Raw genomic sequence first — 13061 nt, 5'->3', positions numbered from 1 at the left:
TTTTCGTGTGTGACAGCAGGTGTGTGAGCCTTTGGTCAGTCATCAAGCCTTGAAAAACTTTATCCTTCTCTATGGAAACCAACTAAAAATGACTTTGGCCATATTTCTGTTATTCAATGTGTTGATATTAAATGTAGAATTATACGAAACAGCTTTGAGTTTTTAACACAGACTTATTTTCACTATTTTCTTTTGGCCTTCTTCTTTGAATCCAGCATACAGGAGCTCATCAAATACAAGTACTTTACAATAAGCATTTACAATAATTAATTAATTTCCATTTCAAATTCTTCTGATTCCATCTTATTTCTTGTTTTTTTGTTATGGTCCTTATATTATTGACTTTCTCATCATGTTATTGTATGTTCTTCTTGTATATTGATCTTCATTGTATTCATGTTACTGTCCCATGTAAGATACCTATTTTCTTCTTTCATATAATAAATGTTTAAAGTGTTGTTCCTTGATTCTTCTACAAACAAGAACGAGACAATAACCAAACTGATCCAAACTATCAAAGCCTTTTCCTTTGCACATGCACGCCGTGTAGAGTGGGTACTTTCTGGCATATTCTCCCTGAGTGTGTACTATTGTATACTGGCATTTTGGTTTGTTTTCATGGAGAGCGCATGTGAGCCAAAACATGCATTTGTTCCTGTTCCAAATTGACGGGCCAGTGGACTGCGTTTGAATGTTTTCTCATAAAGAAGAGCTGCCATTTTCCGAGTGAAAATGTTTCCCAAACAAAACAGACCTGTACTTTCAACACCTTTTGTAGCATTTTTTAAAAAGTATCACTGTAATTATATCCTTTAAACAAATGTGTACACTGGAAACTCTTAATTTGCAGGGTGCCATTTCGTGGCGTTTGAAGAGAAGCCATCACGATAAAGTTTTTTTTCTGTAAAGCGATGCTGGATCGCCATGGATACGTCTTTATCCCGGTAACTACAGACACGATTCATCCAACGCTAACTTGACTGTTTTTTTTTTTATTCTCAAATCTAGGAAGAGTTCCAATCTATTCCCCCTTTCATCTCACCGTGTTCACTTTGGATCACATCTGAATGAGATAACGAAGAGGAAGATGGCTTCTCCTCTGTATGAACGCTGAGTCAGAGTCTGGTCCTTAAATAAGGCATCCATCACACATGAAAAATGAATCAATTAGATTGAAGACCAATATGCTGTAGGTTTGAAGTGTAATATTATGTTTAAGTGTGCAGATTTGACTGTAAATGAATCTTTCACAGATGACCTGAACATCTCTAATAATCAGACGTCCGTTCTCCCGCTTGCTTTCAGCGTCAGCCGACTTTAAAACGTCTTCACCTCTGACTGATATAGAATGGAAGAAAATACAGTCAGCTCCAGCCTGTGTGTGTGTGTGTGTGTGTGTGTGTGTGTGTGTGTGTGTGTGCGCGCTGTATTATCTGTTTGACTGAGAGTGACTTCCACTTCTCCCTCTCAATATTGCGTGTGCCGTCTCCTCTGCACACTGCCAATGCACTGTGCCACACACCCTTTCTCACCAATTACCTGTCTGTGTGCGTCCGTGTGTGTGTGTGTGTGACTGAGAGGATGAGAATGTAAGGATGCCTTTCTGTGTGTGTGTGTGTATGTGTGCGATTGCAAGGCGCGTGCACGTGAATGTGTGAGCGCGAGTGAACGTGTGCATATGTGTGTGTCCACGTCTCATTCGTCTGCCTCTGTTTCCCCTCCGGATCTCATGTATAATTTATGGCGCTCTCATGAATATGCTAATTAGCCAGCGTGCAGGGAGAGGTGAGAGGGCTTCCCCTGTTCTATTCTTACATCCGTCTGATGAGAGAGGGAAAGAGGGAGTGATGGAAAAGAGAGAGAAGGGGGCGACGGAGAGAGGGAGGAGGAGGAGAGACTGGGAAAGGGTGCACCGCTGTGGGTGCAGATGGAGGAGAGGGGGGAGAAAGGCGAGCGGAGGAGGGAAAACGCTGGAAGTGGAGAGTGTGGAAATACATTTATGAAATCCCTGCCGTTCGACAAATAAGCATTGTGGCAATATAGACTGTGGCGAGCCTGTGTTTGTGCTATATTGTGTTGGAGACAAATGAATCACCCATGCCGGGGGGGCGTGGAGAGGCGAGATTGGAATAGGTAGAGAGAGAAAGAGAGAGAGAGAGAGAGAGAAGTGGGAGTGGGAGAGATGAGAAGGGAAAATAGGAGAGGGAGAAATAGTTGTCATTGTTCCATCAGCGTCTCAGTCGTGTTTTTGAAAGGGTGAGACAGGCAGGCAAATATGACCATTATTCCAGTTTGAATTGCTTCTCCCATAAATAGATCATAGATGCCAACGTTTGTGAAGCAACACCGAAAAACACCCCTTTGAGTCTCTCAGACAAAGGCAAAACAGTGCGACACGCGCCTCACGCTAATCAGATAAATTGGAGTAGAGAGAGAGAGAGAGAGAGAGAGAGAGAGAGAGAGAGAGAGAGAAGAAGGTAGAAAGATCAACCCAACAGCTCAAAACTCCACATCAAAAGCTTCGGCTTCAAAGTTGCGTAACATGAAAAACCCTTAAAACCACATCAAAAACCCTCGCAGACAGCTGAGGGGAAGATCTCACTCTCCTTTCCTCTTTTTTCTCTCTCTCTCTCTCTCTCTCTCTCACTGTCTGTCAGTCTGTCTCTCTTTTGTCTCGCTCGCTCGCTCGCTCTCTCACTGCAGAGACGGCGACTGTCTCCCCCTCCGGAGTTCCGTCATGTGGGTGCTAAATAGTGCATGACACGCAATGTGTGTGTGGGCAAGTGTACATACATGCAGAAACATACACAGAGAATATTTGCACATGTACACTTGCTTGTGTGTGTGTGTGTGTGTGGTTGTGTGTGTGTGAGTGTGTGTGTGTCGGTCTCCTCCTGGCACCCTCTTGGTAGACGAAGTATTCCAGCGGGCAGATGATGATTCAGCATCTGTCGCCCTGCTTATGTAAGAGAGCAGACAGCCTGGATGAGTGAGTGAGTGAGTGAGTGAGTGAGTGAGTGAGTGAGTGAGCTAACTGATGGACAAACAGCGACCTTACAATACTACTAAGTCCACCCCGACCCGACACAGAGCAGAGAGTTTTGAGCAGCTCAACAGAATCCAGACCGTCAGACCCGAACCCGACCTGCAGGCAACCGGAGAAAACTCAACATTCTCACAACAGCGTCAGTTTCCTCCTAATCTGTAAACAAGATCAGTCTACCTCCAGTATTGACGTCTTAGTACTTCAACAGGTTTTTACTACTTTCAGACTGAACAAACCCAGCATGTTGGTTGTCTTCATTGCAAATTAGTTGCATATGTCAGATTTTCCTTTCGACTGCACCTTCGTTCGGATCTTTCCAGATTCGTTCGTTCCTGTTGGTGCTCCGCAAACAAACCTGCACCGCAGCTGCTGCTGCCAGCACAGAGGAGATCACAGCGGTTCAGCATTGAGAAATTGTAGGAGGACAAAACAATTTGGGGCCTAAAGCTCAGCTCACTTTCACTTGCTTGTGCGCATCTGACCGACCCGAATGCTGACTGCCTGACGAGCTGTCGACTTCAATCCTTAAATTATAACGAGGGTCCCCTTGACTCGGATTTCATCAGCTGCTCACGCCGGCAGCTTTCTGCACCTCACAGATTTTGAGACTGCGTGGACGTTTTTTTTTGTTGCACATTAGCACACCGACTGCATACGTCTGCTGTGGAAAGTGATGAAAATGTGCACGGCAGAAGTATCAGCAAGACAGATTGGTAAAGGCCATGGAAGAAGAAGCTGTAGCTGCACACTTTTTTTTTTTACTTTCTAAGCTTCTCTCTCTCGCAAACAGCAAACAAAGGAGCATTTTGAGGGAAGGTTAGGTGTTTTGTTTCAAAATGCACGTGTGGTTTGAGTCCACGCTTGCAGAAAACCTGCACGTCCACTTACTTTACTGACTACCTGGCTTACTTGCCGACAAACTGACTGGCGGGGGGCTGAGGCGGTTGGGGTGGGGGGTTGGAGGGGCTCGAGCCACAGTTCATTACAGTGTAAACTTTAGAGACGCGGCGCTGACAGGTTGAGAGAGAGAGCAGCGACGGGGAGAAATTGAGAGTGACACAAATACTTGGCGCCCCCATGCAAATAGATGCAGTTACCTCGATGGACTGCACCTAATACAGGCACAATAGGAAACAATCACACACACACAATGGAGAGTAGATGCAACACAAAGACACACAGACATATGCAAATACACACACACACACACACACTGCAGGCACATGTGTAGGTGCTGCGTAAGGCTTGTCCAGTGCAGCTGCTAAGGCTGAAGGTCGTCGCTGTCCGGGGGCGAAAAGGGACGGACCATCAAACACTCGGTGGCACTGGGAACATGAAAGGTGGCGGAGGGCACGGCTGTGTGTGTGTGTGAGTGTGTGGAGTGTGTGAGTGACAGGAAAGAAAAACAGAACAAATGATGAAAAGATGAACAGAAAAGGGATGAGAGAGGTACCGGAGGAGAGAGAGAGAGAGAGAGACATTCAGTGTGACCTTCAGTGTTCACCCACAGTCAAACACTGTGGGGAGGATCAACCTCTGTAAGACATGGGGAGTCCTGGCAAAGTCACTCCTTCTCGGGGTACACAGGGCACCAACGGGAAGGGGTCAAGCCACACACACACACAAACACACACACCCACACACACACACACACACACACACACACACACACACACACACACACACCACAGTCTGTAGCCAGCATGCAGTCAACAGACATGAGGTGCAAAAACACCCAAAGTGAGTGGGCTCCTCTCACCTTTTTCAATGCACACACACACACACACACACACAACACCTATACACTCTACACACTCCAATTCACACATCTCCCCTCAGCCGCCACCGACAGAAGGAGGAGGAGGCCTGAAAGAAAGGAATATAAGGAGAGGTTTGTGTGTGAGTGCGTGTGTGTATGTGTGTGACAGCGGGAGTGAGAGAGAAAGAGAGAGGTGTCGCCTCTCCTCGCTGATCCCTTATGCTAAGAGGGATTTGCATACATTTTTAATCAAAGTAAATTAGATCATAACCAAATTAAATCGCGCTTTCCAGCCGCCCCCTTCCCTGTCTGCCTCCTGTTACATCCGCCCACCTATTCCTCATCATTTAATTAGAGTCACTAATAGGTATGGTGAGACAAAAAAAACATATGCACAGATACGGAGCTAATCGACAGAAAAATGATGTGGAATGCATCTTTGTGACTCTTAAATGAAATAAAGCCACAGTGCCCGCGTCCTTCGTCACACACACAGGGAGCGATTAAGGATCAAACGGGGGAAACTTGATTTCGGCGTCGGCAAAACTAATTTTACAGCAGCTGCAGGTTTACATCTGCCTTGGCAGCATTTAGTGGCGTTGCTACTGTAACTGTCAGACATGTACAGACAAATACGTCGCAATATATCAACTTAAAAAAGCCACACACACAAACACGCATGCAAGCAAGTGCACATATTGGCTAACAGTGCAGTCACCCACCACAGAAAACAGTCACCTCCTCCCACATTCCTCTCCACACCCTACGCTGCTAAACAGATTGGTATCGGCCCCCATTGCTCGCTATTGCCCATTACACAATGACTTCCTACTGTTGTCCCATAACTCAATCACAACCCTATTACAGGCAATCATCATGAGGTCCACCTCTTCACTGGCCCAAACACACTTTGTCACAAATACAATTTGTCACAATTCCATCCCTCACGAAAAAAGAAATCCTGTACGGCCTTGTGCAGGCTTACACAAACACAATTGTACGTGCACGTGCCAGTACACACAAACACAAACATGCACAAACGCTGCTCTGTGTGTGTGTGTGTGTGTGTGTGTGTGTGTGTGTGTGTGTGTGTGTGTGTGTGTGTGTGTGTGTGTGTGTGTGTGTGTGTGTGTGTGTGTGTGTGTGTGTGTGTGTGTGTGTGTGTGTGTGTGTCCAAGTACATTCTGTTCCTCTCTATCTCTCATATTCAAACCTACACATGCACATGGGCACACAAAGGTGCCTGCAGGCCTATTTAAGATGCAGACTCTCATGTCCCAGTAAATGATATTAAAAGTCATATCATGAATAAATCAGCAGGCGGGGCCCTCGTGTCTACTGCATGACACATTCACATACAGTGTGGAATAGAGAGAGAGACAGACATACTGGCAGACAGACAGACATGCAGACAAACAGAGAAATGGACGTGGCAGACAGAGGAAGAAGAAGAATGCCATCACATTAAGCATACTGATACACTCATATTGTTACACATGGACAGATACATCCATGCAAACCCACTCACATACACTCACGCACGCACGCAAACACAAAAGAGTCACACTTTTAACATTATGCATGCAAAGTGTAATAGAATGCTGTATGAGGTCGTGATAGCAACATTCTTTAGAATTTTCCCCCTTGAATGTTTTGGGCTGCTATTTCCATTTCAAACCTGAATAAGTTCATTTGTACAGTACGTAAACGCTCTCGTCCTCTGAACAAAGCGGGAGAATTGATATGACACACACTATCTTATGGTGAGGTTTCATTTGAAGTCCAGAGAGAAGTTGCTGTATCTCGACACAGAAAACGTCTAAGCAAAGCTGCAAAATCTAAAAAGTTGTGTTTGTTTCAACCACAATTTTAACAGTTAACGCCTTAATAGAAATGATGTTTTTCAAAAGGAGACCCTGGTACAAAGCCGCACCTAGACAACAGCAGAAAAGGTAGACCAACAACATACAACACAGAGAAAGGTAATCGTGTTTCACCTGCACTCGAGATGGCAGAGTGAAGATTTCTGTGCACGTATTCCAATGGGCACTACTCCAATAGCAAACAAGCCTATTTACATCTAAACTGAGTAAAGCAAGGACGGCTCTTTGTTCAGGCTGCCACACGCTTCTTCATTAACAGGTTGAGATGAAGCAGAATTGAAGGCACTTTTGCTCTAATTTGGTTCTGACCTAAGGGAGAGATATGAGGAAAAATACATCTGGGGCCATAAAAGGTGATTTCCACGGGGATATAAAGGCTGTGTGTGTGTGTGTGTGTGTGTGTGTGTGTGAGTCTGTGTGCGTCTGTGTGTGTTAACTCTAAGCATACAAGCACAGACCCTAGCTGTAGACTTGTGGCTAGCATCCCCCCATGCATTTTCCAACACTTATCCGTCTACAGGTTGTTGCATTCCAACACACACAAGAAACGTGCTTGACTTACTGCCGAGAATATGGACTCAGCCCTCACATTGCTCATGTAAGGACTGGACGGCCGCCATTTTAGTTCAAAGCCTGATACCAGCTTGCTAAAGAACTTGGCAATAGGAACGTTTTACTAAACCCAAGAAACCTACGCAAGTCCACTGATGACCGAGATCACTTCAAAACAATCTAAGGTGCAATTTGTGCGTTTGTTAGTCATGACTTTACACAACAATCCCCTTCCAAGATGTAGTCATCAGTTGTGTGACGTGTATAGTGTTAAATATCCATAGTAACAAAGTAAACAATGACTGCAATGATATCAAAATGTGGTTTTACAACACGTGATGTCTGTACTGTAATGACACAGTGGCGTCCGTCATGTTTTCATTTCTTCCCTCTGCCCACACGTGCCAGGTGGTGTTTTCAACTTGCTGTAACTGTGCACGACCTGCGAGGTAAATGTTCTTATTCCAGTTTTTAATATCAAGTATATCTTATTTTTATTATGTATTACTGTCATAAAGGTGGCTGGCCAATTATCAAGTGACAAGAATGACACATTCTTTGCCAATTTGTGTGTGTAACAGTTACTGAATCTTGCAGCAAATATCTGCAAGGTTTTACAGTGATTTGAGGAAGGAGTGGAGAGGTCCATTGGGAAGTACGTGTACTGTATATGAAGGTGTGTGTGTCCTTGTGTGTGTGTGTGCGCTGCTTAGTGCTGAGAGCAGGGAGCCAGCTGATGGGCAAAGGCATACTGCCTGCAGGTTCAATCTACCCATGAGTCAGGCATCAAACTTTCACATCCACACATCAATTATTCAGCGGCCCGCATTGTCAGTGTGTTAGCACGGCACAGTGGCAGACGACAAACCTGGATGAGGAGAGAGAAAGAAATGGGAGGACAGGAAATGGTGGGAGCGAGACGGGGAGAAAGTGTTGGTTTGAGAGGAGGAGACGGCGATTGAAGTCATACGACAAAAGAAAAGAGAGGCGGGGGGGGGGGCGCAAAGAGGGAGATCCAGAAGTTAGAGAAGTGAAGAGCAAGTGGTGAGGAGTGGAGGATTTTGTGAGCTCATCACGAGTCCCCACAATGTATTTAAGTCATACCAATGCCAGCAACAGAACATACAATTAGTCATTTATTTTGCTGTGATGCATCAGCAGTTTGTCCCTCACTGCTGCTTGACTGTGTTTGGTTTCCTTGGTGAAAAAGCAGAAACTGATTGAAAAATGTTGACAAAAGTCATTTTGAGAATGGCCACCGGGGGCAGCAGATACAGTGAGCCAGTTACACGGAAGCACATTTCAGCAGGTCAAATGATTTGAGTCACACTATGCCAGCAGAACAGACAGATTTGAATGCACTTTCAAGGCAAAATCTGGACAACCACTTATTGCGCACATCACATGTATAGAGTCTGTCATGTCACCTCTTGATTGTTCAAGATCCCTTCTGCGTCTCACCTCACCACTCCTCAAAATGGGCCTGCACACTCGCAGTATTAGGCGAGTGCAGACTACGGTCCTCCTGCTAAGGTTCCGCCCAGAGCCTGTTAGGTTCAAATAGCTGCTGTAAAGTTAACAGCCTGTTTACCTGCATACCATTTGGTGTCAGCTGACTCAAGAATGATACTTTGAAGAAGGAGGGAGAGGAAGAGGGAATATTGGACTTTAAAGTTAGTCTGCTGTGCGCGTGTACATAAAGCATTCACGCACGTTAGTAAATTAATAGAAGAGGGAGGTGAATGGGGCAGAGAGGCGGAGAGAACGAGACAGAGACACAACAAAGAGGAGAAAATAACAGCTAATGGACACTAAGAAGGCACACACACAAAGAGCCTTTATGTGCGCAAAGACTCTTTTGTTCTCTTGCTCCTTTGTCTTTCTTTTGCCGTCTCCTGCTCCCGTGCCCCGACTTTCTCTTTGCTCGTCACATTGATTTTTTTTTTTCATGCTCACCTGTACAGAAAGGTACAGCTGATTTAGACTCTGGCAGATTATAATGTGACACTTGGTGGATAACACATTGCAGATGCTGATAAGGGAGATAATGAGATTTAAAGAGGCTTAACGCTGCTGGGGTGGACCGAAATGGCTTTCCATCGGTCTACAATAGACTGCATGAGTGACCGCAAAGTCAGCTTATGTCACTTATCATCTGCAAAAAGAAAAGGGAAATCTGAACGAAGGTATTTCACCGACACCCCCAATTCACGCACACGCACACACACACACACACACACACAGTGCAATATCCACTATTGTTCCAAAAAAATGACACCAGGCTTTTCAGCTGATCAGGCACAAACACACATGTGCTCCAACACTTGAGTTCATCTGCGCATGAGATCTCTCTCTCACTCACTCACTCACTCACTCACTCACTCACTCACTCACTCACTCACTCACTCACTCACTCACTCACTCACTCACTCACTCACTCACTCACTCACTCACTCACTCACACACACACACACACACACACACACACACACACACACACACACACACACACACACACACACACACACACACACACACACACACACACACACACACACACACACACACACACACACACACACACACACACACACACACACACACACACACACACACACACGCACACACGCACACACGCGCGCTCTCACACACAGACATGATTTCCCACTTGTGTGTGAGGCAGCCATCGGAGAGAACAGGGAGACAACTGACAGCCAAGGCAAAGTGCTGATGGTAAGCAACATTCTCCTGGAATTCTCTCAAGCTGGGACAGGAGGGAATGTATGTATGTATGTGTGTGTGTGTGTGTGTGTGGGGGGGGTAAGTGTGTTTGTGTGAGAGAAAGAGTCACTAGAGCACATCTTTGAATTATTATGGATATTTGACTTTTATATTAGCAGAATTTCTATCACGTGATGTTTTGTCGGTGTATCACTGCATCTGAATTAAACCAAATCAAAAATAATACAACAGGGAAAGACAAGTAAATATGAAGGTAGAGACATCAGAATGTGGGATATAGAAAGAAATAAAGGTTATAATTCCCCAGTGAATGTGGCTGTGGTGGTGGTGGTGGTGGTGGTGGGGGGGGGGGGGGGGGGGAGAGAGAGAGAGCTAGTGACCTTTCCATTCTAAGACTAACCTCCACCCACTCCACAGCACCACTAACTGCAAGGCCAAGTGGCCCCCAGAGGACAAGGTGGCCAATTTGGTCATCCCTTCATCCCTAAATGGGTTTTCAGAATCCACACATGGTGGTGGAGCCCCTCGCTGTCTACGCATCAGCCCTCATCTGGGACATCCCGATATCCATCACACACGCTGTACACGGGATTTTCCGAGCAGCTGAATGAGTTTAACTGTCACTCAGGTGAACACCGAGATTGGAATTACACAGTGTAATGCAAGATATCCTGAAATTTACATTCGGTGGATTCCCGCCCTGTGGCTGGCAGGGATGTGGCCAACTGCGGAATGAAATGTCTTCGCTCCTCATTTGGCTAATCAGGTGTGGGTGGAGTGGAGAGGGACGGGGGATATGCAGCGCTTGGGACATCACGACCAGAATTGGAAATTGCTGCTGTGGATATTATAGAATTTGAAGCATTTGCACAGGCAAAATGGAAGGTGTGCAACCAAAACAAAATGATTCATTTCTCTTCGCCTGCATTGGGAGGCTGTGCTGACTGAACCTGACAACTCTTTTGCTCACAGCTTTGTCTGCCAAAATCCAGTCACCAGAAATTGTTGAAATGTTGTGTGGTTTGGGTGAATTTTAGGTGTGACCCTGGGGCCACTTACAGTACATCTTCTCCACATCTACGCATCTCTTAATCCTCCATCTGGACGAGGTATTATTAAGCAAGCACATCCCAAGCGACGGTGATTAGACTGATTTTTGTCTGAACAACATTATTGAAGATTTGCAACATCTTTGGTTTAGTTTGTTCAATAAATTATAAAAACATTTCTTTGTAATGACTGCATTTCTCTCCACATTGCCCTTCACTCCGTGTCCATATATTTTTGTCATTAGAAAAATACACATGTAACAAACTGACACATTCCTTACACTCATACTTTTGTGTGTGGTTTTATTCCTCATATATGTAACCCCGTGCATTCACCTTTTCTCCCTCACTCTCTCTCTAAACACACACACCGAGTGACCAACCATGTCAATCTGACCATCCCGCATATACCTGGTGTTCAGCAGGCCATGCACATGCCAACACGGCGGCTGCATGCAATCCTGATCTCAAGTCACTCAAGCAGACAGACGGAGGACGCAAGGGATGGCAGAGCGGAGAGAGAGAGAGAGAGAGAGAAAAAGAGGTAAAGGGAGGCCACCACAGAGATCATCTATATTTCATAGACCTCTCAATTAGTGTCGGTGTTCACGGGAGGGAGGTAGGGGAGCATTCCCTGTCTGCTCGACCTGTTCGCCTGCTTGAGCTTGGCCTGTATCTCAGAGCCCCTTACCTTTCCCCTCCTCCCAAGGTCCCAGTGCACAATAGGAGGCCTGACTCAGCTTCATTTTGGGCCTTTCAAATCATAATGAACGACATTCCACAGGGAGTCTTGGCAGCAGCTTGATCTGATATCATTTCCAAAATGTGGTACAGGTGTTTTACTAAATGTAAAAACACGGAGGAGAAATGAAATCCCACAAGATGTCACATCCAAGCCAGAAGGTTGCATTCATCATGCCGCTGAAGTACAGATTATAATTCTGACACTCAAATAATATGAATCATAACAATCCCAGATTAGGGATGAGATCAGATTAGATTAGATGTCATTATCCAATTCAATCCAATTCAGATTGGTTTAAGAGCCCAATTTTGAGTTTTGTTGAAATTAAGAGTCAAAAAGAAAGAGAAGTGAATATTCTTACCTGATGTTGAGTTGATGCACAGTTCCTTATCTTCACACTTCCATTGTCAACATGCCATGATCCTGTCTTTATTTGTGTACATTTCCTGTTTTATTTTGTAATTGTCCCCCATTATGTTTCCTGTCACTTTACTTCCTGGCATTGTGTCTTGATTGTGACTCATTGGTTTCACCTGTTCATGTTTCCCTTGTTTGTCCAAGTATATTTATGCTCCTGCTGCTGTTTTATGTTGTTCCTTGCCAGTTTGTCGTCATCATGTTCATCGTCACTGTCATGTTTCTGTGTCATTCCTCCTGTTCCCTTGTTTCCTTGTGGTAATTCTCTTATGTTTCCTAGTTCTAGTTTGCTTCTGGTGTTTGTCGTTCCTGGTGTCTTCCTCATTTGTTTCTTCTGCTTGTTTCTCCCTATGTAGTTGATTTTTGCCGAGCTCTTTCCTTTTCTACTGGAGTTCCTTTTCTGTGTTATTCGGATTACAGCTTTCTCTTTACTTCTTTCCAGTTTGGCCTGCCCTTCACTCCTCCCCCTATGGTCTCCCCTGGTAATTCATGACACAACCTAAAGGGTTATAACTGCTTCTCATTGGCCCATTCATGGGTTTATCCAATTACACTATAACACTTCTAATTATCCGACTGGGTTTGATTGACAAACACTTGCAGTAGGTGTTGCAGCTTTAGGCAACAGTAGGATGTGAGCAGGTATCACTTGACTGACATTGTTTTGGTGCAATCTGTCCAAAACTTGTCTGCTCAAACTGGGTTCCTTGAATTTGGAGACTCTACAGCAATATGACGAAAATGAATACAACTTTGTGCAAGGTGTTGTTTACCTTGACTATGCATTGCAGGTTTGCTCAAAGATCCTGTCACCTGCAGCTCTTAATGTAATCAGTGGGCTGTGGCTGCATCTTTTGTTGTAATCATA

The sequence above is a fragment of the Genypterus blacodes genome, unplaced genomic scaffold (genome assembly GCF_046128005.1).
Source record: "Genypterus blacodes isolate CSIRO-AG114 ecotype Tasmania unplaced genomic scaffold, CSIRO-AGI_Gbla_v1 ptg000057l_1, whole genome shotgun sequence".
Lineage (NCBI taxonomy): Eukaryota > Metazoa > Chordata > Actinopteri > Ophidiiformes > Ophidiidae > Genypterus > Genypterus blacodes.
Note: the sequence above shows the minus strand (reverse complement) of the source record.